The following is a 27,124-nucleotide window of genomic DNA, read 5'->3' as shown; positions in this document are numbered from 1 at the left end:
GGTCACCGTCAACACCCCCTGCAGAGCAGTCCCAGCCACCCTTCACTCATGACGAGAAGGACAACCCCGGCATCGACGCACACGCCCTCCTAGACATCATTGACATCATCCACGACTCACCTCCTATCAGAGCAGCCCAACTGCATCAAGGAGACACCACCCAAACCACCCAGCAGGAGGCACTCATGGCCCCGGCAGTCTCCCAAGACCCCAGAAACAACACATGGCCTTCCAACGCCATGTGCTGGAGGGCCAGAGAGAGATGGCTGAGCAGGTGCGGGTGGGGTTCGACCCTGTGGCTACCAAACTGGACGCCATCCTTGAGTGTCTAGGCCCACTCCATGGTCTCCAACGAGCCCTGACTGACATCGTTGGAGTCATGACATGGAGAGAAGAACACCTGTCCGCTTAGAGGGGCTCTAGCGATACCAGCACACATGCGGAGGCTCATGGAGGACATGGTGCGGATGGAGGCAGAAAGGATGGTAGCCACCGCTGCACACCATCAAAATGTAGCTGGGATCTACCATGCCCTGCAGATCCTCAAAATGGCATTGCTGCCACAAGGCGTGGCGATGACGAATGCTGCTGCCCCCACACCATCCACATCTCACAGTGCGGCAGTCGTATCCACTCCGGCACCTGATGTGTCAGTGGCACACAGTGCCTCAGCCGTTACTGCAACACCCACAGGTGGGGAAGAGCACACATCCGGGGACGAGGACGTGGATGGGTTTGTGATCAGAAGGATGCACTAGCATTCATTTCCACCACCTGGCCTGTTTCTGCTTGGTGCCGCACATGGCCCCATGACCTTCCACTGACCCCGATACATTCCGATGCACTCACCTTGGACAGCAACATGGACTGCCATATCCTGTTTGATGACCAATGACACGGCGACCAGACTGCAGACTGTACCCTTCCTCTCCCGCAGTACTTGTCATCCCCGGATGGACTCTGGCTGGCTGGCCCATATTGTGTAGTGTGCTTAGCATTGCCCTGTACCGCTCCAGCTGCAAAACTGCACTGGATGTGCAATACACATCCAGTAATGCACTGCTGTGTTATGTCTTTCATCATTCATGTATGAATGTGTGGATGAATGTAGGGACAGTGATTTTCCTTGCGTCAATGATGCTCATCCTGTGGGATGCCAGTCAGAGGGTGCTACATTTCCTATTGTGTTCCGGGTGCCGTGGACACTACAACAGAGACACACACATCAGTCACTTCCTTGTCCAGACATGGACTGAACCACGCCCAGAGCCCACGAGTCATTGTTGCAAGCCCTGCGCAGGACCTGCTTACGGCAGGCCAGATCACTCCGCTTTTGCTCCGAGGGGGGGACCTCATTGCTACCTGTTGCAGGCGTACTCGCTGGTGGTGTGTAGGTCACTGGTCTAGTTGTCAGCATGTCACAGCCACTCCCTGAGGGCAGGTTTGCACACACACCACACCCATCCGGCACAGGCGTCACAGGCCATGTGACTCCGCCAACATAAGGGGCCGACGACGTCACATTCCCCTCTGCTGATGGTGACTGGATAACGGACGCTCCACGGTTCTCAATCATAAAGGGCCCATGAGTTGTTACGCACAGGGTTAGTGGCACCCAAAGCTTTGCGTCCGGCGCAGGCACCCCATCACGGGACGGTGACTTTGGGTGCACTGAGGTAGGGGCACCTTACGTGCTGAGCGGGAGTGCAGCCTGCAATGATGCCCCGTCCCGGCGGTCCGGACAGCTCAGGTTTTGTGTGCCCTGCTGGACCGCAGTGTAGGCCAGAGCCAGCAGGCAGCGCGGGCCTACCGCCACGTGGTGTCGCTTCCCAGATCACAGAGTTAGTGTCACCTATTGGACTGAGCGGGTGTGCAGCCTGCGTTGATTCCCTATGCACTGGTATGTCCTCTGCCATGGCAAAATCAAGACCCAGCATCACATGTGAGACCTGGTGGCCTGCAGAGTGGGGCTGCATGATGTGGAGGGTGCTATGTCTGTGGGCCGCCGGCTTGTAGCTTGCAGCGGCACGTGGTGGGACCTCTTGTCTGCACACCGATGGCGGAAGGTGAGCAGTGAGGCCTTGGTGTGCATGTGCGGGCATGCTCCGATGGGTGGCGGGAGGGCCTGGGGTGCCTCTGCCTGGGTGTGCAGGGGCGGGCAGGCGATGTTGTCTTGTGCAATTGCGTGTACTGTGCCAATCATGTATCTGGACTCTGTTTCAGATGACGGGTCTGTCTCAAATGTGTGACCTGGTGGTCTACAATACATACCAGCATGCGGTTGGAGACACACCGGTGGCAGCAGGTGAGCAGTGTGGCCTGGGTGAGCAGGGGTGGCACTCACTCACTCTCTCCCCCTCTCTTCTTCTTTCTCTCTCTCCCCCTCTCTTCTTCTCTCTCTCTCTCCCCCTCTCATCTCATCTCATCTCTCTCTCCCCCTCTCTTCTTCTCTCTCTCTTCCCCCCTCTTCTTATCTCTTTCTCCCCCTCTCTTCTTCTCCCTCTCTCTCCCCCTCTCTTCTTATCTCTTTCTCTCTCTCTCCCCCTCTCTGTCCGTCTATCTCTCTCTCCCTCTCTTCCTCTCTCTCTACCTCTGTCCTTTGATGTGCGCAGGACACACCTTCTCATCATGATTTTGCAGGCTGTGACCTGCGGATTGTCCCGAGGGGAGCCGCCATGTGTCTTCATTTCAGTTCAGTGTTCCTTTTAATAAAGTTTCATTGAAAGTGAATGTGTGATGCTCATTTTTGTGACAACACATGCATGTCACCAGTTGTGATTGTGCGACATCATGCGGATTATTTTGTACATGTTTAGGTGTAGCTGATGTGGCATGTATTTAGTCAGGGGGTGCCGGGGAGGGGGGGCCCTGGGGATGGTGGCGGCGGGTGTTGTTGCCCTTTAGGGCCTCCGGGCTGCATTTTCAGTTGCCCGGATGCATCTGTTGTTCTTCAGGTGTGACTTTGGGCTGGGCTCCCTTTTGTGGTGCAGGCTGTCCTCCGACTTTGCACCAGGTCAGAGGAGGTGTTAGTTTCCTGCTGCTAATGCGCCTTATCACCTGTTTTGTGTTCTTATCGCTGATCTGGCTGGTCGTTGAGAATGATGTGGAGTGGTGTTGTCGCGGCCTTTGGCACGGGAATGCCTACTCTGCATCTCATTAGCGATAGTTGCGGTGGTCATCAGTGGCGATGTTTTTTGCGGCTTCTATCGTGGGTAAACTAGTGCTGTGGGCTGTTGACACCAGCTTGTGAATGGGGCGATGTTTTTATCACAACTTTGACTGCGATAAAGTGCTGTAAACTTGGCGATAGCTCCTTGTAAATATGGCCCTAAGAGCTTGTACCACTTATGGTGTGCAGTTCTCATCCAATTTTTTTAAGTGCACCAATTTGTCAGGCCTTAACCTTCCCTTTTCTTACATATAGGGCACCCCTATGGTAGGCCCAAGGTACCCCCCTGGGCAGGGTGCAGTGTATGTGAAAGGGAGGACATGTACTGGTGTGTGTAACATGTCCTGGCTATTTTGCCCCATAGGACAGAATGGGGAATGCTTTGTAACATTTATAATCATATTTTCCCATAGGGATAAGATGGAAAAATGGAGTTTGGAATCCATGAACTCAGAATTTGATAACAAATCTTTTAGTAAAGATGGTTTTTAAATTGTGTGTTGAAAATACCACTTTTAGAAAGTGGCTATTTTCTTGTTTAACCATCCTGTGTGCCTCTGCTTATTTGTGGATTGACCATCTGGCTTTGCTCCCCCCCTGTGGTGTGTCTGGAGCCAAGGCTCCCACTGACAATGGATGTTGTTGTGCACTTGCAGAGTGCCCCCCGAACTGGTTTGATCTGGGGTCAGAGCCCCTTGCACAAAGAGAACAAAGACATTTTGGGGTATAAGTATCAGACCCAAAACCCCAGACTTTAGATCATACCTGGAATTCAAGAGGAACCTTTGCTAAGGAGATGACCTGGAGAGACTGAAGAGAAGTACTGCCCTTGCTGTGTGTCAGGGGTTGGCCTTCAGTTGCTGTTTCTGCCAAGAAAAGGAGAAGGACTTTGCTGTGTGCTGTGTCCCTGGTTGAAGGAGAGCTCCAAAGGCCTGAAGTGTGCTGGCCTCCTGTTCTGAAGTCTCAGGGACGCAAAGACTTCACCCCCAGCTCCCCTGAACTCTGCTGCTGTGAGTTCTGACCTGCGAAGAGGGCATGTGCCAGTTTTGGGCCTCTGGAGGTTGTTGCTGCTGTTTGGGAGTTGTACGAAAGAAGAAACTCAAAGAACTACAGAATTGATTGGTCGCGGTTGAAGAGGACCAGCACAGCACTGCTCCACGCTGCCGCATCGATTGCCGATGCATCACGGATTTCCACGTATTGTGCCTGTGCGGCAAGTTCATCCGACACATCACCTGCAGACCTGAAACATCGAAAGAATCAACGCATCACTCCCCATACAGATCAGATTCAATGCAACCCTTCCTCTGCGTGCAGCGGGACTGTCGCATCGCCTCCCCAAGGTCTCAGGAGTGTCGCATCTCTTTGTTTTCCGACTCTGCAACTGTTTGGCTTTTGGAACTTTCACGCATCTTTGGTGAAAAGTCCCGCATCCATAGTTTTCTATAGTACAAGTTCTTGAAACTTTTTGAAAGTCATATTTTTAACTTTGTATGTTGGATTTTGCTAGTTTTGCTTGTTTAGTTTAGATAAAGGTATTTTATTTTTCTAAAGTAATGTGGTGTCCATTTGTGGTGTTTTCACTGTGTTACTGTGAGTGTTGGCACAAATACTTTACACATTGCCTTTGGGATAAGCCTGTCTGCTCGTGCCAAGCTACCAAGGGGGTGAGCAGGGGTTTTCTAAAGTGTGCATTCCCCTTACCCTGACTAGAAGCAAGGGTCCCTATTTGGACAAAGGTACCTACCTCTGCCAACTTGAGACCCCCATTTCTAACAATATATATATAATTATATTTATATCAGGGCACCTAGATGTGGAGTTAAGAATAGTAATTCTCTACTTATCTTTAGGCACTTACATTCTCATTAATTTGGTCTTCAATATTTTTGCCACAAAATTTTAGCCTTCCAATATTTTTTACCTCAATATTCTATCATGCAGCCATTATGCTGGAACAAGCAATAAGTCTGTCACAATATTCCAATCATCAGGTCATCATGTCCTAACCAAAACAGCCCGGTCCCAGCAGGCACTGGGTTTTAATGCTCCTGCCCTGTAACTCAGAAGCTTCGGCCTCTCCTACTGTGTGTGTTTGAAAGTTACTGCTGCACACAGCCTCAACAATAATTGATAAACATGGACAGCTGGAGCTATGATAGGAGGCAGAAGTTAGACACTGATTCTCCCTCAGGTCTGTCAAAATGCTTTTCTTTGTCTGGAATAACTGATATTGATCCAGTGTCACTATGAACAACAGGAGAAGGGAAGGGGAAGCTTGGCCGTTTTCCCATGTTCACATCATCTGCTTCTCTCATTCCACTGAACAATCCACACATCCTGAAGAGAAACAAGAGAGATCGACAATTTGGATATTGTAATGGTGAATACAGCTGTATATAATAGTATTTATTAGCCTGCTGACGCTCCTTTATATTCATTATAACCTTTCGCTTTTTAATGTTCGAATACAGGCATAGACACAACAGATACCAATGTGCATATTATTTGGGGATACAGTCACTGGCAAGGCAAGAGGGGAAATGACATACAATGCTCTGATCCCACATTCACCGGGAACCGGCTCCTCACTGCTAGTAACAGGTGTGGTGTTGAGGGCCCAGGGCCCACATGCTATATTAATAAGGCACAAGGAGTCATGCTTAATGTGCTGATAACTGGCCCAGGGCACATGCGCCTGGCCCCTTTTATTTCCAGGGTCACCTGACCAGTGACGCCTGTGGTGGGTGGGTGTAAAGTGTGGAGTACAACAGGCAGAACACTAGAACGTGTCCAGCCGGACCCTACATCCCAACCAAACTTTAATGAAAAGAAACAAACAAAAAGTCCAACCTGTAAGAAAACAGATAAACAACACATAGCACCAAATGAGTCTCTTCAGGTCGTCAGCCAGGCAGCGCTGGAGCTTCGGACCACATGGTCAGGATGCTTTAGTCCGCCTTGGCGATGTACTTCAGACCGGCCTGGTCTCGTGGTCTTGGGGTCTATTTACAAAGTTCGAGTATCGGTGCATCTGGAGCGGTGGTGGAGTCCACTCTGGAGATCTCGCAGGGACTCAGGTTCTGGTGGATGACAAACCTACAGCTGTTTGGGATGATCTAGGTGTGTGAGGCCTTTCCTTGGAGGTGACACAATGATGGTCTTTCTAGCTCCTGACAGTCGAACAACTTCAGACTTGCCTCTCTCGCCTGGACTCCTCTCTCACTGGAGTCTCCTGGAGAGCCTTCCTGCCGGGCTACCATGATACTGTGTGGACTGTGTGCGCTTCGTGTAAGCCACGCGAAGGTGTCGCTGAGGAACTGCCAACAGGACTCAAGGCCAAGTCGCTCATGTAGCCGCAGAGGGTGGTGTCTCCGTCTAGATGTTCCTGCCATCAGGACTCAGGTTCTATGCCTTCCTGTGATGGTCTTTGGGTGACCAGTCTTCAACTGTGACCTCCATGCTTCCCGTGCCTGTCGTGGAGCTGCTGCCGACGCATCTCTCCTATACGGACTCTCCTCTCACAGGAACTCCATTGAGGCCCCTGCCCCTGTATTGCCACGTGAGCGTGTGGGCTGGTCGAGCCTTTCGTAGGCTGTGCTGAGGGGTCACTGCAGAACTCCCAACATGGCCACGGCCAAGCCTCGTGTAACCCAAGGGTGGATATTCCAATGGTCGGGTATGCTCTACTTCGGCAGGCTTCAGGTTGACGGGGGCACACAGAAGGTTCTTGGGTGGCTAGCCTTGTTGAACTCCGGTTGTCTGGAGTGTTGGGATCCACTCTGGTGGTGCGATGCTCCTTTGATGTCCTTGGTGATGATGCACCTGGATGACGATGACGAACTGTGATTTTCCTTCAGTTGGGCAACAGGCAGCGATCTCTTGCCTTGGGTGATCTTGTGGAGTGAGGATGGTTAGAGGGTCTTCGTGGCCACTTGCAGTTGTCTTCCAGCAGGTGCACTTGCTAGGCGTGGTGCTATCAATAGCAAGCAGCCGGTGACAGGTGAGAGGACAGTCGAACTGCGAAGCATATGGCCTGAACGCAGATCGCGCTTGCTAGCGGCTTACGGTTGGTCCTCCCGCGAAGCCGTCTCCAGTGACGTCTCTGCACCCGGTGGCTGGCTTGTGCTGATGAACACCTTCTCCAGTGCTGGCACGAGTCCTCTGTCCTGTCGCTCTTCTCCGCTCCATCTTGCGCACCTGTGTTGGTTGTCTGCCCTGTGGGGTTGTGCCACTGTTCTTTCTTCCTTTGCGGAGTGGCGTCCTGCCACTCTTTTTTCCTCCTTCTGACCAGGTCCTCACTTGGATGTGGCGTCCTGCCACGTCTCATGTTTACAAACATGGACATTTCGCTTGTCGCGTCTAGTTCTTGGGACGATCTTCACTGTTCTGCGGACTTGTTGCAGTTTTGCCCTGTCAGTAGGACTTGCTTCTTCCTCTTGGGGATCTTTCATGGGCACCATCCTCTCCGCCAGGATTTCGCGGTGCTCCTCTACTCTTCACTCATGGGCATCGTGCTTGCGCCTCGAGGCTGTGCCATCATGGCACTAGATCCTGCCTCCCTCCAGGCATGCTTGGCGGAGTTGGTCACTCCGAGTGACGTGCTCCATGCTTGCTATTTGACAGTTTTTATCTTTCTTTTTTCTTTTTTTTTGCCCCCATCCTAGCAATTTTGTTCATGGACCACCTAGAGATGACCTCCATTCTCTCACCCATCAACCCATTCCTCACCAGCATCACAATGTGGCGCCGATACATAGATGACATTTTCCTGATATGGCATCAAAGCGAAGAAACGCTCTCCCAATTCCTACACTGGCTCAATAATAACTGTTCAGGTCTCAACTTCACCATTACACATGACAGATCGCAGATTCCATTCCTTGATCTCACTATTTACCACTCAAACGGCGAATTGCTTACCAAACTATACAGAAAAACCACTGAGCGAAACACCCTACTCAGATATGAGAGCAATCATCCTCGAGCACTTAGGGACTCCTAACCATACTCACAATTTTTACACATCAGACATAACTGTTTCTCGAAAGAATATTTTTGAGAGGCCTCTACTCTGTCTAGCAAGCTTAGAGCACGTGGGTACCCGAAAAGGTTGGTACGCAATGCACAAAAACGCACGTGGTATTGCCCAAGAGAAGTACTGCTATCTCCGAAACAGAAAACCAATACAAACTGTATAGTCTGTGGCACTACTTTTTCACCTGTTTCCAATTCTATCCTTAAGTCCATCTTGAAACATTGGCCTGTCGTGAGTGCTGGTAATCTCATGATAGAGCGGCCGCTTTTTGCTTTCCGAAAAAGCTGCAATCTTAAGAACCAACTAGTACGGGCAGCATTACCAACCACTAGACCCGCTACCACCCTTGATGCCCATTGGGGCCTAGAACCGCTAATTGGGCATGCTAAATGCAGTAATTGTACTGTTTGTGATATAACCATGGAAGGTAAAGAGTTTACATTTAACAATGTGTCAATCAAATTGAATTCCTTCTCTAACTGTAATACCTGTAATGTTATTTACTTGATTGAATGCCCTTGCTCAAACATTTACATTGGCCAGACCACACAAAAGGTGAAGTTGCGGATCGGACAGCATGTGGCGTCCTGCCACGTCTCATGTTTACACACATGGACATTTCGCTTGTCGCGTCTAGTTCTTGGGACGATCTTCACTGTTCTGCGGACTTGTTGCAGTTTTGCCCTGTCAGTAGGACTTGCTTCTTCCTCTTGGGGATCTTTCATGGGCACCATCCTCTCCTCCAGGATTTCGTGGTGCTCCTCTACTCTTCACTCATGGGCATCGTGCTTGCGCCTCGAGGCTGTGCCATCATGGCACTAGATCCTGCCTCCCTCCAGGCATGCTTGGCGGAGTTGGTCACTCCGAGTGACGTGCTCCGTGCTTGCTATTTGACAGTTTTTTTCTTTCTTTTTTCTTTTTTTTTGCCCCCATCCTAGCAATTTTGTTCATGGACCACCTACAGATGACCTCCATTCTCTCACCCATCAACCCATTCCTCACCAGCATCACAATGTGGCGCCGATACATAGATGACATTTTCCTGATATGGCATCAAAGCGAAGAAACGCTCTCCCAATTCCTACACTGGCTCAATAATAAGTGTTCAGGTCTCAACTTCACCATTACACATGACAGATCGCAGATCCCATTCCTTGATCTCACTATTTACCACTCAAACCGCGAATTGCTTACCAAACCATACAGAAAAACCACTGAGCGAAACACCCTACTCAGATATGAGAGCAATCATCCTCGAGCACTTAGGGACTCCTAACCATACTCACAATTTTTACACATCAGACATAACTGTTTCTCGAAAGACTATTTTTGAGAGGCCTCTACTCTGTCTAGCAAGCTTAGAGCACGTGGGTACCCGAAAAGGTTGGTACGCAATGCACAAAAACGCACGTGGTATTGCCCAAGAGAAGTACTGCTATCTCCGAAACAGAAAACCAATACAAACTGTATAGTCTCTGGCACTACTTTTTCACCTGTTTCCAATTCTATCCTTAAGTCCATCTTGAAACATTGGCCTGTCGTGAGTGCTGGTAATCTCATGATAGAGCGGCCGCTTTTTGCTTTCCGAAAAAGCTGCAATCTTAAGAACCACCTAGTACGGGCAGCATTACCAACCACTAGACCCGCTACCACCCCTGATGCCCATTGGGGCCTAGAACCGCTAATTGGGCATGCTAAATGCGGTAATTTGTACTGTTTGTGATATAACCATGGAAGGTAAAGAGTTTACATTTAACAATGTGTCAATCAAATTGAATTCCTTCTCTAACTGTAATACCTGTAATGTTATTTACTTGATTGAATGCCCTTGCTCAAACATTTACATTGGCCAGACCACACAAAATGTGAAGTTGCGGATCGGACAGCACAGGAGTAGAGTTCGGTGTAAGACTCCAAATGCATCGCTGGTTGAGCACTTCACTGGACAGTGATCAAAGTTATAAAACAACCTCCCAGAGGTGAAGACATTGCCAAAATCCTCAACAAAGAAGAATTGAGAATGATTATCTGCACCAACAGTATCGGAAATGGCTTGAACCGGAATGAGGATTGGACTAATTTGATTTGAGACAATAATGCTGCTGTGCTGTAAATAATGCACTGTTAACCTCAATGCCATCTCTCTGGTTCTTGTTGCAAATGTTTAAGACTACTGGTTCATGTAAAGTCCAGTTATGCCATTTTTTTCGATCTGACACCCTGCATGTTTAATTGTGTATTGTAATGACTCTATGCGAAATTGGTTGTTTTTTGACCTTATGGCAACCTGTAATGGTTGGCGTTATATATTTTTTGCACGTATGTTATTTCGTGATTAATATTTTAAGTTTAATTTTATGTTTTATTCAAGTCTAGCAACCACAAGGTGAATGTCTTGAATTCATCCACTTTTAATTCGTTCTATTTATGACAGATCACACTTCCCCTGTAGTCTTTCCTTCATGACTATTCCCTCACCTAAGATGACGCCGCATCACGCACCTTGCACGTTGCAGCTCATGGGCTTTTTAAACACAAGGAATGCACGTATGCACTGTCACTCGAAAGGAATCTATCGTGGACATCATGGCTTATCGGTAAGAGTTTGCACACCTTTAATCTCCACACCCCGTCCTTGGTTCACCCCTTGGACTTGATACCAGTATCTTTAATTTTAATTGGGCTTTACACCATCATTGTATTCATTAGAATTGTTTTTTTCCACAGTGCAGTCACGCCGCCTAATACTTGGTCTTAACTTCTGACTCCACTGATTTATGATTGGGAATTGTTTATTAAGGTGAGCCTTGCCCCATACGAGCTTCACGCTATTGTTCTCCATATAAATGCGCGGTCCGCCTAATATTTACTTTTCGCCCGCTAGTTCGAATTGTACCCCTGGACCACTCCATCAATAGGAATTGTTTTCCCCAAAGATCTGAGGTTAGTCTGATCCCCTTGGTGGTTTTTTGAGTAAGGTTTTTGCACTGCATATCGGTTTTTCAACAATAAGACGCCTGCTATGTTGCGGCAGGCTCCTGCACAACCTATTTACCTCCCACCACTCTTACTTAGCCACCTATGCACCCGTCAGGCCTTTGTCATACACTGGTTGCAAGCACCATATCACGCAATGATACACGTCTGCTCAAGTTCTGACAATTATTTGGACACGTGATACGGTTTTCATTTGGAGTAGTACAATCACTATCAGGCCTCTCCTAATTTTCTTCCCCCCCCCACTTATCTCGTTTTCCACTTTCACAGGCAATTTCTTACAAATCAGGCTTGCACTATTCATTGTCCTGATGATGATCCTACTATCTCATTGAAAGGATCGGAACGTCGTCGACCCATGTGAAACAGCATGCACATTAATCCACTGTGTTAAAAAGTGCATTGACTGTTTATACTAAGCTTGAGAGAATTCGCATTTAACAAGCTACACTTGTCTTGCCTGAAATGTCCTTGTGTGTTTTGTATATGTCATGTTCCTTGTAGGATACAGGATTATGTCCCACTATATTGTTGTTCATAATTATGTCTTTGGATTTATTACATTATTAAATTGATTGTCCGGGTGGACACTTTGAATATAGTATTGATTCTTGACTATATTTATCCTGTTGATATCTCACTTTTTTAAGGACCATTGTTTGTATGTATAATGCTGTTTGACTGTGGCATCCGGGCACGTGTCGCCTGATGTCGGAACATACGTTGTGGTGGTGGCTTGCCACGTGGGGTGTGCGACTCTCTTCCTGCCTGTCTTGGGTCTTTGGCAACTCTGTCTTGAGGCAGTGTGAGGGAGGACACTCTGTGCTGTTGTTTAGCCCACTGCGGGGCTTCGCTGGTGAAGTGGAGATGTAGAGGATCTTCCTGCTGCCTTCAGCATTGCTTCTCTTTGGAGAGGTTTCAGCATTGCTTCTCTTTGGAGAGGTCTCTCTCTGCTGGGCATTTGCTCGTGCTGACAAGCTTCTGAGAGCTTGCGTCGCTCATCTCGGACTTTCGGGTCTTGGACATTCTTTAGGGCACCCTCTTGTGGAGTTTTGCGTGTCCATCTTCCTGGCTTGCGGTGACCTCGGTTGACCACTGGGGTGTGAGTTTGCAGGTTTCTTGTTTGCAGGAGCCACTGGGGGGGCGCACGCACTGCACACTTTCTTCTTACGGTTTTCGTGAGGCTTGCTTGGTGCCTTCGGTTCTATGACGTTTGCTGGACCTTGCCTTAACACTTGTCTTTCTGGCATTCAGGCCCACCTAGGCCTTTATTCCCCTCTTCTGTCCTGGGAATGCTGCATTGTTGGCATTTCTGGTGTGGGCAGTTGCAGCAGGCAGCAAAGCCTCTTCTGGCTGTGGCTGCAGGTGGCCACCGGAGAGTATCCTGTGCACCTGTAGCTGTCTCGGTTTTGCACTCTTCCTTGTGGGTGGCAGTGCTTTGTGGATGCTGTAGTAGACAACAGCAGCTGTTGTGGGCTCTGTGTGGTTGAGTGCAGTGGCGGGAGGGGCTTTCCTGTTTCCTGTGGGTGCACTGGGGCTGTTCCTCCAGTAGGTAGCAGCGCCACATGGCTTTAGAGAGTTTCACTGTTGGGTGCAGATTACTGGTCAGTCGTTGGGTGGCGCTGTGGGTCAGGCCTTCCTTTGCTTTATCCACTGCAGCAGACGCTGTCACTTAATGCTCACCAGGCAGCAAGACTACTTTGTGCCCGGGAGGAATGTTCATTTGGAACATTTCCTGTCCGGCACGTCGAGAACTGGAAGCTGATTTCTTGCGCTCCTAATTTCGGTGATCGTTTTGACGGCACCGTCACTTGACTCGTGACTGCTCAACTCCTAAGAATTGATATCGAACAGACGAAGATTAAAGTCCATCGAATTCATCAGATGTGACAGCACGATTGATTAATTAATTTTTTCGAGCTTTCAGGCTGACATTTAGATCATTGTCCTGAGGAAGACCCGCCATTGATGCGTACAAACTCGCACATTAATCTAGGGTCGAAACGTCGACGTTGTTCATCAGATTGGTCCATGCAATTTCATCATTCCAAAACAGAAGATAATTACTGTGGTGTCATATGCAATTTACTTTGGATCAACTTCATTTAAAACACATTTTTGTTTAAGTTTATGTTTATTTAGTCTGATGTAATGTATGTCAATTGTCATGTCATTATGCATTGTTGGTCATTATATACGTTGTGATTTACATGTTTTTTGGTCAGTCCTGTACAGTATTCATATATATGTGGAGCTAAATACAGTTTAAAAAGGAAATAGTTTTTTCAAATGACTTATCTCTGTGTGTGTGTGTTTAAAAGTGATTAAGTAAAAAATTCAATATTCATCTAAAAACATTTAATGTCAGTTAAACTGAGCGTACTCCCAACAGAACCACTATTTTTGCTTTATATACATACCCAGGTTCTGAGGGTCACTGGGTTACCCCATTACTTTTAATGGTCATTTGGATGCCACAGCAGTCACTTCTTGCAGGCCAGGTCACAGCAGCTCTCTTCTACTAGGGGTTGAGTGTTGGTGTCACAGGCCTTGTTGCAGGTCACTCTGCATGAGCTGCTTCTGGTGAGGTCATGGGGGTGCATCGCAAGCTTGACAAAAGCAGTGCTGCAGATCGGCGCATATAAATTCTCCCTACTTCCACGGATAGAGTAAACCTGCAGTCACACGCACATACACACATCATACGCTAGGGCCCATCATACTGAAATTCACACTATTACTCTATCCACACTGAATATAGGAGAGAAACCTAAACCAATCTGTATCTACAATGAGGTCAATGGGACCATAAGACATTGTCCTGAGTCATGATTTTAAACAATAGGAAATACATCTGTAACTCAATAAATGACAAAGAAATGACCACCCGACACCGGTATTCAAACAAATGACTGTTTATCTAAATTAGTTCAGAATGTAAGTCAATCAATAGCAAAATCATTATTCTCATAGTTACCTATTCTAGCTAATTGGGTCAGGACAGGTCTCTCGGTAAAGTCTCTTGAGCTGCCGTCCTCAGCATAGGTTCAGGAAGAAGTCCAAAACGCGATGAACCGCAAGGAACACCATGAACGTAATGAACACGAATGGGACAGCAAGGGAGCCACGGACCCTCTCTAGACTAGCATATTTATAGGAAAAATATCAAAATAAAAGTTACAAACAAATGTTGAATATCCGCTGAGCCGCTGAGCAGAGCAAGCAGGAAAGGATGTTAGGTTGCAACATTTTAGAAAAAACCTCCGCTCAGAAAAAATCACAAAAATAAAAATACGGAAGAAGGAAACTCGAGTTTGCAAATGTTACTTTCGTATATGCTCTTCCTTGGTATCACAGCAGAGCCACCACAGTTCATTGTTCATTGTGGCCTTATCCAAGGACGGTTGGATTCATTCCCAGAGCTGCTGTCCTCACAGAAATTTTAAACCCAGTCAGAAGCTGTGGTCAGGTGACTCTCGACCATGTTCAGCAAGATCTTCCGCCAAAATTCAATCACTCGAGTGCAGGCTGTAAATGGCAGCCATCTTGTTTTAGGCCAAACGGATCATCTTAATTAAAAGAAACACAAAACAACGTTACCACATTATAATGATTATACAGTGTTATTCCCCACTAATACCCTTATGTGTATGTAATTATCTAGCCTTCTGTAACGCAATAAAGCATTAGTACACGTTATTTTAAAAAGCGTTTGTGCTTTAAACAAATAGCACCTTGCAACATTCATTTAATTAGAACCGCACATTATTATTAAGCAACATATATGCATTCCCACGTGTAGTTTCTCTCATTAGTAATGTTGATTAGTCTGACCTTAACAAGACAAACTATTAATTAGTGTTTTTTTTTAAACTAGTATTTTTAATCAAAACATATAAATGAAACTGGAGCTTAAAAACTCGATAAATTTTCAACAGAAAACTCTGCTCCAGCAATCCCCCCTTTGGTGATATCTTATCACCACAAAAACCAACCCCCAAAAAAAATTTTAGTCATAATTTTTAGGAGAAATCGAAAATGTCTTTTATAACACAACATTAAACACCAGACTCCCTCACATCATCCCTCTTTGACTCCAAGTAAACACTCTCCCTCAATTCTTCTAATTCTATTTCTTGTGGGTCTCTCTTTGACCTCTTTTGTTTCTTTTCAGTTTTTCTTCTAATTATTCTCTTTTTCCCTCCCCTGTTTTTACAACACAAACACAACAATCTTAGTATCAATAAAGCAACAATCACGCATGTCAATGGAAATAATATCTTACCAATAAAGGTTCTACCTATTTTAGCAATAAAACTCTTAATAGCAACTATCTTATTAGCTATTTTGGTCCAGACACTTTCAGCTTCCAGTGGTACTAATTCTTCATGCAAATCAGTAATATTTTTAATATAGACCTTTAGGTCTTTGCTTTCATCAGGAATGTAAGTGCAACAATGTTGAACTTTCAGCGTTCCACAGACTCCACCCTCTTTGGCCAATAGAATATCAAGGGCAAGTCGATTTTGCATAGACATGGCACGTACAGCAATCATTTCCGTATTTACCAAAAGAAACCCTCCAGCGGTACTTGTCGATAAGCGATCCACCACTGTTGACAGTTTCCGAATCCCATATGCATTTAAAGAAATTCCCACCGCTGGAATTAAAGCTCCAAAGATATCACCTACTATTTCTGACCAAGTTTCTCTCTTAAAGCGTGTTAGTAGATTAATGTGTTCTACATCTTCTATCCTATCTATATGGAAAAATTTTGGAAAGACCAGGCCCACATAACACGTGCCATACCAATGGTCAGGCAACTTGTAATAAGCCTTGTTTCCACATACATAATACACTCCCGGGAAAATCGGATCTTCTCCACCTTTAAAACCCCATCCTGTTGCAATGAAGTATGTATCATGGCACTCACTAGTCCCAACAAAATAAGTATCATATTGGGATCTCCTTCTGGTAATGCATAGTTTACCCTTCTGTGGTGCATCCAAAGCTAAAGTTGGACTAGCCCCATTTCTCAACTCTTTTCCCATCTCAATATCCCAAATCGTCTCACTCACTTTATATTTCCCTGCCTTTTCATGCATGCTCATTCTCCTTTCCTCCACCATGTTTAGGAAAGCCCTCTCCTCCTCTTTTAAACTGCAAGTTAAATTGTTCCTAAAAATGTAATCTAATGTTAATTCTTCTTTCTCAATAAAAATCTCACCAAAAATGTTAGCTTCTTTAGCTGGATTCAGCTTTCTGTTCATAGGCAATTGCCCAAAAATATTATCTTTGTTAGACATCTCATAATCTATTTTCCCTAACAAATAAAAAACACTACTTAGCACACTACATGAAATCCCATACGTAGCTGGTAAATGGTGATAAGTAACACCCTCTGAAACGGATGCAGGTAACTGCATACAAACGTAGCAGTCCCTTACTTCCATTGTCTTTACGTATTCGTACAACAACTTTGAAAAAACATTGCTAGAAAAATCATTAATTGACCTATCTTTATGTATGTAAATGTTACTAATTCTAGTCGGAACTACTTCTTGTGAACTCTTTTCTACATTAGTCACATTTTCAGGATGTATTCCAAAAGTGTCTATTGTAACTCTAAAAGTAACTAGTAAAGCTAATACAACCCATAATAGCATTAATAATCCAGTACAGCAGCAGCACATTCTACACCATCTTTTCAAGAAGGCACATCTACTTTGATTATTTTCTGTGTTAACCATTTTACTACTTCGGCAGTGTCTTTTGACTCAGCCTCTTCTACTCCACTACTGAGTTTTGGAACTCTATATTATCTCACACAGTTAATTTCAGATTTTTTTCCTTTCACTTTTCTCCAAGTGACTCCTTCAGTTCACTCAGTTTGGATTTTCATCACTTTTCACTTTTTCTTCAGCAACATCAAATTGTATCAGATCTTCAACAATATCCTGTGCATCCGACTCTTCTCCAATGTCAGTCAGGATAACTTTCAGGATTCCAACAGATTTCTCCTCAACCACTTTTCTCAAGATCCCCTCCGGATTGACTTGATTCTCTGCCTCTTCTTCTTCTCCTTCAGGCAGTGCTACATAAGTCCATTCCGGTGACCTGTATTTTTGGTTGGGTTTTCTGATTCTCTTGATCTCCTCTGGTTCTTTTGATTTCTTCTGTTCTTCTTCCTTTGCTTGATTTTGACTCGACACCTCGTCCACTTTCAGCTTTTGATGAATTCACTCGTGTCAGTCGATACCTCAGCCTCTTTATCCTGTTAGGCCAAAGGTCTCCTCTTACGCTTCTTTTTGGTCTCACTTCTTTATTATTTCTTTCTCCAATCCAAGTTCTTTTTCTCAGAACTCGACCCTCTGATTTCTCATTCTCACTCTCATCTGATTCTGTCTCATTTGCCTCTTGTTCTTCAGCAGTTTTCTTTCGCTCCACAGTTTTTTCCCCCATGATTGAGACTTCCCTAATTCTGCCCCTCCTCGGGTCTCCGACACGCAATCTTCTTGCTGTCTACTTGTCCCTTCACCTAGCTCATCAGAAGTGTTCCCTACACCTCCTCGGGGGTCTTCCGCAATCTGTCCCTCTCTATCTTCTACTGACCCTGCTTCTTCAGGCGTAATCTCAAGTGGATTTTCAACCTCCTCATCTGACTCAGGTGTAGTCCCTGTGGAATTACTCTCTTCAGCTCTTTCTTCACCACTGCTCGTTGGAACTTCAGGCACTCTTACAGAATCTGATCTCTCTTCTGAGACTCTCAATGTTTCTCTTGAAGCCTCTCTTGGAAAGAAAAAAGAATCTCCTGACTCTTTTTCTCCTTCACCCCTTTCCGGATTCCTTCCTCTTCTCACTGGTTCAGTGTCTGGATCATCACTGGAATCTGACTCTTCAAAATACTCCTTACCAGTCCCATCCTTTGGATTTGGAACTCTCAGAGTATGACTCGCATGAACCCAGTTTTTCACACCAGCACACTTTACTGCAGTTGTCGTAGTCAGAATAACTTGTCTTGGCCTTCCCCACCTTGGAACCAAGCAATTTCTTCTTCTGTGTACCTTAATTCTCACCCAGTCTCCTGGACTCAGATCATGGGCTTGCTTCTTCTCAAGTGTGGTTGCATCTTCTCCAACCTGGTGAAACACAGAATGAACTGCGTCAGCCAGGCCTTTACAGTAATCCAAAATCATGTCATCAGTTATCGTCATCAACTTGTTGACAGGCACAAATGCATGTCTCATCGCACGTCCCATTAAGATTTTGTGCGGACTCAAACCTGTGGTTCTATCTGGAGTAGACCTAATAGTCATAAGCACTAGAGGCAAGACATCAGGCCATTTCATTCCAGTGGCTAAACACATCTTACCAATCCTGTTTTTAATTGTGCCGTTCATCTGTTCAACGACTCCAGAAGCCTCTGGTCTGTATGCACAATGTAGCTTCTGCTGTATGCTCAATGCTTCACAAATTAAACCCATGAGCTCATTATAGAAGTGTCCACCTCTGTCAGACTCAATGGTCACTGGGAACCCGTACCTAGGAATCAATTCTCTCAACAGTAACTTTGCAACTGTTATCCCATCATTTCTCCTAGTCGGATAGGCCTCCACCCATCTTGAGAACAAACAGACTACCACTAGAACATACCTCAATCTGTTCACTTGGGGCATCTCAATGAAATCTATTTGCATTCTGGTAAAAGGACCTCCTTCTCTGCCTATTGTCCCTAGACTCACCACAGTTTTCTTTCCAGTATTGAACTGCTGACAAATCAAACATCTCTGACAGATGCTTTCTGCAATTAACCTGAACTTTGCATTATACCAGGTTTGCTTGAATGACCTAATCATTGCATCCCTTCCCAGATGTCCCTGGCCATGATACATTCTTGCCATTGTCGACAACATGGAATTGGGCATGACTGGTCTACCATCTCTATAGATCCAAACATGATCTGTCTCTCTTGGGGCACAACCTGCCTTAATCCAATCTCTCATTTCCTCATTTCCTGCCTCATCCTGCAACTGTTTCACTTCATCCCACGTTTCTAGGACATTAGTAAACATCACAGAACAAAAAGACATTTCCCTTTCTCGTGCCCTATTGATCGAATGATTGTTTTTCGCACAATACTGCGCTATGTCATTGGCAAATCTATTACCAAGAGTAACAAAATCATCTCCTTGTCCATGAGCAGCACACTTAACAACTGCTAACTCTTTAGGCAGCTGTATCGCCTCAAGCAACCTCCCAATCACTTCAGCATTCTTTATTGGAGTCCCACTCGACGTCAAGAAACCTCTCTGTAGCCAAAGCTGGCCAAAGTCATGAACAACTCCAAATCCATACTGACTATCAGTCATCACAGTCACTCTCAGATTATTCCCAATCTTGCAAGCTTTCGTCAGTGCCACCAATTCAGCCACTTGAGCAGATCTTACTCCTTTCAAAGGGGAAGCTTCCATAACTTCTGAAACCTTGCACACTGCATATGCTGCACTCAGCACACCATCATCAGTTCTCAGACATGATCCATCCACAAACAGCACATGATCACTCTCAGGCAACGGTAAATCTCTTATGTCTGGTCTTGGTTTTGTGCAGTAGTCAAGCACATCCAAACAATCATGATCAACATCATCTCCCACATTCACGTTTTCAGCATCTGGTAACAACGTTGCTGGATTCACATTCACACATCTCTCAAGAGTCACATTTGATGCTCCCAGAATGATTTTTTCATATTTAGTCAACCGACTATGTGACATATATTGAGTCCTGCTTCTTGTCAAAAGAATAGCCACATCATGAGGTATGAATACCCTTACAGGATATCCCATTATTATACCCTCACTCTGTTCCAAGCTTCTGCATGTAGCAGCTACTGCTTTCAGACAACCGGGCAAACCCACAGCTACGGGGTCAAGTGTCGATGAGAAGTACGTAATCGGCCTTCTTAGTTGTCCATGTTTCTGAATTAACACTGAAAGTGCACATCCATTTCTCTCACTGCAGTACAACTCAAACTCTTTCTCATAGTCTGGCATTCCCAAAGCAGGGGCTTCACACATTCTGCTCTTTAACTCCTCAAATGCTGCCATTTGTTCTCCATCTAGTTCCAATGGGTCTCTCACCTCACTTTTGGTCAATTTAATCAGTGGTTTCGCTATCAGGGAAAAATTACTTATCCACTGACGACAATAACCCACCATTCCCCGAAACATCCTCACTTCTCTCTGGGTCATTGGGGCTCTCATTCCTCTGATAATTTTGATTCTGTCATCAGTCACCTTTCTCAGACCTTTTTCAATATTATGTCCAAGATAATGCACCTCTTTCTTGCAAAATTGCAATTTTGCTGGAGATACCTTTAATCCTCCATCTGCCAGATGATTCAGTAAAGCTATGGTATCTACTTCACAAGCCTCACGTGTCTTCGATGCCACTAGTAGGTCATCGATGTACTGCACTAATACTGAGCTCTCAGGCATGATCAAACTCTCCAATGATTTCTTCAATAACTGATTGAATATCGAAGGACTCTCTGTATACCCCTGTGGGATACGACACCATGCTAAAATACGCTGGCCAAACCGAAATGCAAAAATCGGCTGGCTGTCATGATGCAATGGAATTGAAAAGAAAGCATGACACAAATCAATCACTGTGTACCACCCAGCATCATGAGGAATCTGATACAAAATCACTGAAGGATTTGGCACAATGGGACAACATGCCACCACAATTTTGTTAACTTTTCTCAAATCTTGTACAATCCTGAACTTTCCATTAGGTTTCTTTAGCCCCATTATCGGTGAATTACACGGGCTACTCAGTATCTCTCTCAAGACACCCTGCTGAATCATTTTGTCAATTATAGGTGTTATTCCTTCAATTATTTCTGGTGTCAATCTGTACTGAGGAATATTAGGATAAACAATCCCCTCTTTCACTGAAATCTTCACTGGATCAACATTATTCATCAACCCTACATCTTCTCCAGTAAAATCCCAAACCGCTGTTTTTACTGTGTGTCTCAACTCCTGAGGCAAATCATCTGGATTAAACACAGCATATGTACCAACAATCTCACTCTCTCTATTATCTAGAGTCATCTGGTACAAAACATCCTCATCTGGTGTCTCAAAAGCTATTCCATCTGGAGTACAAAAAATCGTACAATTCATCTTGCACAACAAGTCCCTACCTAACAAGTTCACTGGACTAGTGTCACAGACCACGAATCTGTGCATATCTCAAAATTTCCCTATTCTTACCCTTACTGGTTCGGTAAAACGAGTCTTAATCTGTGTATTGGCTACACCAACTACTTGGATTGCTTCATCCGAGAGAGGAAGATTTCTAACATCTGCTGACCTGACAGTTGATCTCGTCGCTCCTGTGTCTACCAAAAAAGTAACACTCTCCCCATTTATTTTCCCATCTACAAATGGTCCTGTCTGGTCTATTTCTAGAGTTGCACCAAGTATGCACTCTTCCTCCTCTCTTCGGCACCGTCAATAGTCCCCTTCAGACTCACTCCCCTCATTCTTTAACCAGTACTGCTGTACCAGGTTTGAACGTCTTGGTTTGTTTACCTGCTCATCATTGTAGAATCCTGAGTCCTTGTTATACTTTTGGGACCCTCTATTCTGCGGCAAGGGTGGTTTCGGCTCTTGGCTCTGCTGTCTGGCAACCTTCTGCTGTTGCTGCTGTTGATTACACCCCTCGTTCTGCACCTGTTGATTTAAGGGTTTATTTTCATTACTAACTAATGGTGGATTGGTACACTCAGATCTCCAATGCCCCAATTGTCCACAGTTGTGACAAGGGAACTTTTTCTTTGCCTCATCTAAATTCCCCTTTCCTTTTCCTGCATATCTGGGTCTATTTCCTGGATTATTTGCTTGTTCCACCATCTGTGCTTCTTGTCTTTCAGCAACCTTCACCTGTTCCCACATTGCTTTTTCTTTCAGCTTTCTTTGTTTTGCTTCAATCTCATCACTGAAGTACTTTGCATGTCTCAAGATTTCATTAATCTTTTTGCTCTGCCAATCAACCGTATGCTCTCGTATTCTTTCACTAATTTCGGGTCTCAGGCCATATACAAATCTGTATACAAAATGACTCAAATCTTTGTCACCCAGGTGTTCATCTCCACTGAACTGTTTAAAAGCTAGTATCAGCCTTTCGTAAAAAGCATGAACTGATTCTTTTGCTTCTTGATGTGTTCGATCTATTTTAACCCAATCTGTCTCTTTCGGGGGTACCTTATTTTTCAGAAACACAATAACCTGATCATATTTTTTCATAACCCCTGGATCTGGTGCTCCTGTTTTCGGATCTCTTGGATACTCCTTAGCAGGCCAATCTACAACTATTTTACACTCTGCCCACAAGTCTGCTGGAACAATTATATCAAACAGACTATTCAGGTCAATCCACAGCACTTTTGACAATTTCACAAACCTGTCTACCTGCCTATACCACTCGACGGGCTTTTCTCTCAGTCGAGGGAAATCCTTCGTAAATGACAAAATATCCTGTCTAGTCCATGGGACATGTACATATCCTCCTCCTGGAATCTCCCTCATAGGATAAGCATCCACTGTTTTCTCTTTTTCTCTCACAGGGAAAGCTGAATAAGTCCTATCCACTGAATCTTCCCTTTTCTTGTACCACCTATCCTTCCATTTTTCAACATCACCCCATTTTCGCAGTAAGGCAATCATTTCCTTAATCTGTCCTGTCCTACCAGCACCATTTAGATTCTCAATATCCTTATCAGTGAAATCCATCCTGTAAGACTTCTGCAAAGCTTTCACCTTATCCATGTCAACTCCTTGTTCACTCGCTATGGCTCTTAACCTGTCATGTGTACTCTTAGCCCTCCAGGTGATACTCTTGCACATGAATAACAATTCTCCATCATGATGGGTTTTTAGGATATCTGTAGGAATTGTTCCTGCAATAAGCTCCTCCAATTCTATGCGCAACCTAGCTACATCAATTGCCTGTGAATCTTTATCCTTCTTTTAAAGAACCTTCAACCAATCATTCAAATCTTCAGCTGTTATTTCAGTAGACTTTTTCACTGTACTCGCTTGTTCCGTCATCCTCTGTGGTTCCAAAATCGTTCCTCCCAAACAACCAGTATTCAATCCTGAATTAGGCTGCACATCTAATCCTCCACTACATGTGTCATGTCTTGACTCCCTCAAATTATTTTCACCAGTCCTCATTCTTGATTCCTCCAAAGTGCAAGAACCAACCAAACTATTTCCAACATAAGGAACCGTCAAACCATTTTCACCCATTCTTTGTTTATCAAAAATAGGCACAACTGGACCTATTGTTACAGGCACTGTAACAGCTTCTAGATTTTTCGTCAGCTCTCTTATTCTCTCAGTCAGCTCAGATGTCGTTCTGGCTAATTCTCTTGTTTTCTCGTCACTAACTCGATTCTCTTTTTCTCGGTCTCTCTCTCTTTCCCTTTCCATGAAAAAGCTACCACCTTTCAGATCAGGTGTGACAACCTCAGTTTTAACAATTCGCAAAGTATCTCTTATTGGAGTAGCAGCTGGCGTGCTCTCTTCTGGTTCTGGTCTATATGGAGGCGGTCTCTTATAGAGCATGTCATCCATGACCTCATCCTCATAATCAGTAGCTCCATACCTTCTCACTTCTGTATCAGGCACCTTTTCTGTACCCTTCCTCCCTTCCGTTTCTTCAACTGTCCTCATAGGATATAATCCCTCTGACATACTAGCATCTCGCCATCTCCTCATTCGATCATGATGAGTTTCACGATCATATTTCTTCCCAAAAAACTGCCTATAATTGCCTCCACTCCTCTGCTTTTCTCGCTCATGCACTTCATCTTCCCATTCCACCAACGCCTCGAACTGTGTCGGCCTTGGTCTAGGCTCTAGACACATCATCTTTTCCCGTAAATTTCTCAACACGGCCAAATTAAATGAACCATGTTCCGGGAACGATAAGACACCATCGTTCTTAGTATACTTAGCCCAATTATCCAACCATATACAGGTATGATACCCATATTTCGCAACCATGAAGGATGCAGGAGTTCTAGTCGGAGGTAGCAATTCACCATCTCTAGTTATTATATTTTTATCCTTGTCAAACCACCTTTTAATTTTACCGAACAAGGATTTCTTTTTCTTTCCCTCCGGTTGGTAATACATTTTAACGTTTACCAATATTCTCTAGTCCCTTCCGCAACTGTACGATCTTTTGTCCAATAACAGCGCGACTCACACCAACGCACCAATCCTGGAGCGTCTACGTCACAGTGTACTCCTTCCAATCCCTGCGCGGCTCACACCAACGCACGAATCACAGCGCGAGCACTGTCCCAATCCACTATCCAATCACAGCACGGTCTATATGACGTCACCAGTCGCTGACTGCAGCTTCTGCTCCGTCTCCTGTCACTCGTTTACCCCTCCTTTACAAAACCTTCTCGGTAAACTTCATTTCAGATTCTACAAATCTATTAGTTACAACATATAAACATCTCCATTGTCTGCTTCGCTAACCACAGAATAGTAAAGAAAATTCTTTCTCACAAGAATCCCGCTTTTCCCTAGAACAGCGCTTACCTCTGCTCTACCACGGAATAATTACTCTCGTTGACACAGTAGCACATCCCTCTACTTTGCCCTTCTAACATGCATCTATCAACTGTTTCCTCTAGGACTGCTCCAAAGAGTCTTACAATCAATTAAATGCTCATACATTCACGCACTTTCATACCAGAAAATGTAGCGCATGCACACAGAATCCTGCCTTTCCCGAGAACAGAGAACAGTCTGTCCCACTACAGAATTATAACACACGTTAACCAAGCAGCACTTACCTCTGCTCAGTCCTTCAGACAAGCTCAGAGAATACCTATTACTTCTCCAGCGATAAGCTTTAACGGCAAACCTTACGGATCCCTGGGACTTAAGACCAGAGTTTCACAGATAACCTTCACTACCATACGCACTCCTTTTATACCGAAAATATGTCCCTAATAGTAACACACGACAATGTCACTAATTCCGAAACCAGACAATGTGACGCGCAACTTCAATTGTCACACGTTTTTCCTGCATACATACAGGTAATTCCAACAATCCCGTTTTTCCCGAGAGCAGCACTCACTTCCGTCTGCCCTACTACGGCACTGTCACCAGCTCCCAAGTTCCAGAAGCACTACATAAAACTCAACTCGACGACTCTAACATATAGTATTAGTACATATACCAACATAAATCAATAAATCAATAAATCAAGAGCTAATGTACAAGCAATCTTATTAGATCAAGACAATAATCTAACCATCATACTGCTACCAGGAAACTGCTGCAGATCGGCGCATTGATGCGTACAAACTCGCACATTAATCTAGGGTCGAAACGTCGACGTTGTTCATCAGATTGGTCCATGCAATTTCATCATTCCAAAACAGAAGATAATTACTGTGGTGTCATATGCAATTTACTTTGGATCAACTTCATTTAAAACACATTTTTGTTTAAGTTTATGTTTATTTAGTCTGATGTAATGTATGTCAATTGTCATGTCATTATGCATTGTTGGTCATTATATACGTTGTGATTTACATGTTTTTTGGTCAGTCCTGTACAGTATTCATATATATGTGGAGCTAAATACAGTTTAAAAAGGAAATAGTTTTTTCAAATGACTTATCTCTGTGTGTGTGTGTTTAAAAGTGATTAAGTAAAAAATTCAATATTCATCTAAAAACATTTAATGTCAGTTAAACTGAGCGTACTCCCAACAGAACCACTATTTTTGCTTTATATACATACCCAGGTTCTGAGGGTCACTGGGTTACCCCATTACTTTTAATGGTCATTTGGATGCCACAGCAGTCACTTCTTGCAGGCCAGGTCACAGCAGCTCTCTTCTACTAGGGGTTGAGTGTTGGTGTCACAGGCCTTGTTGCAGGTCACTCTGCATGAGCTGCTTCTGGTGAGGTCATGGGGGTGCATCGCAAGCTTGACAAAAGCAGTGCTGCAGATCGGCGCATATAAATTCTCCCTACTTCCACGGATAGAGTAAACCTGCAGTCACACGCACATACACACATCATACGCTAGGGCCCATCATACTGAAATTCACACTATTACTCTATCCACACTGAATATAGGAGAGAAACCTAAACCAATCTGTATCTACAATGAGGTCAATGGGACCATAAGACATTGTCCTGAGTCATGATTTTAAACAATAGGAAATACATATGTAACTCAATAAATGACAAAGAAATGACCACCCAACACCGGTATTCAAACAAATGACTGTTTATCTAAATTAGTTCAGAATGTAAGTCAATCAATAGCAAAATCATTATTCTCATAGTTACCTATTCTAGCTAATTGGGTCAGGACAGGTCTCTCGGTAAAGTCTCTTGAGCTGCCGTCCTCAGCATAGGTTCAGGAAGAAGTCCAAAACGCGATGAACCGCAAGGAACACCATGAACGTAATGAACACGAATGGGACAGCAAGGGAACCACGAACCCTCTCTAGACTAGCATATTTATAGGAAAAATATCAAAATAAAAGTTACAAACAAATGTTGAATATCCGCTGAGCCGCTGAGCAGAGCAAGCAGGAAAGGATGTTAGGTTGCAACATTTTAGAAAAAACCTCCGCTCAGAAAAAATCACAAAAATAAAAATACGGAAGAAGGAAACTCGAGTTTGCAAATGTTACTTTCGTATATGCTCTTCCTTGGTATCACAGCAGAGACACCACAGTTCATTGTTCATTGTGGCCTTATCCAAGGACGGTTGGATTCATTCCCAGAGCTGCTGTCCTCACGGAAATTTTAAACCCAGGCAGAAGCTGAGGTCAGGTGACTCTCGACCATGTTCAGC

This window comes from Triturus cristatus, chromosome 1_2 (assembly GCF_964204655.1).
Source record: "Triturus cristatus chromosome 1_2, aTriCri1.1, whole genome shotgun sequence".
Taxonomy (NCBI): domain Eukaryota; kingdom Metazoa; phylum Chordata; class Amphibia; order Caudata; family Salamandridae; genus Triturus; species Triturus cristatus.
This window is presented reverse-complemented; position numbering follows the sequence as displayed.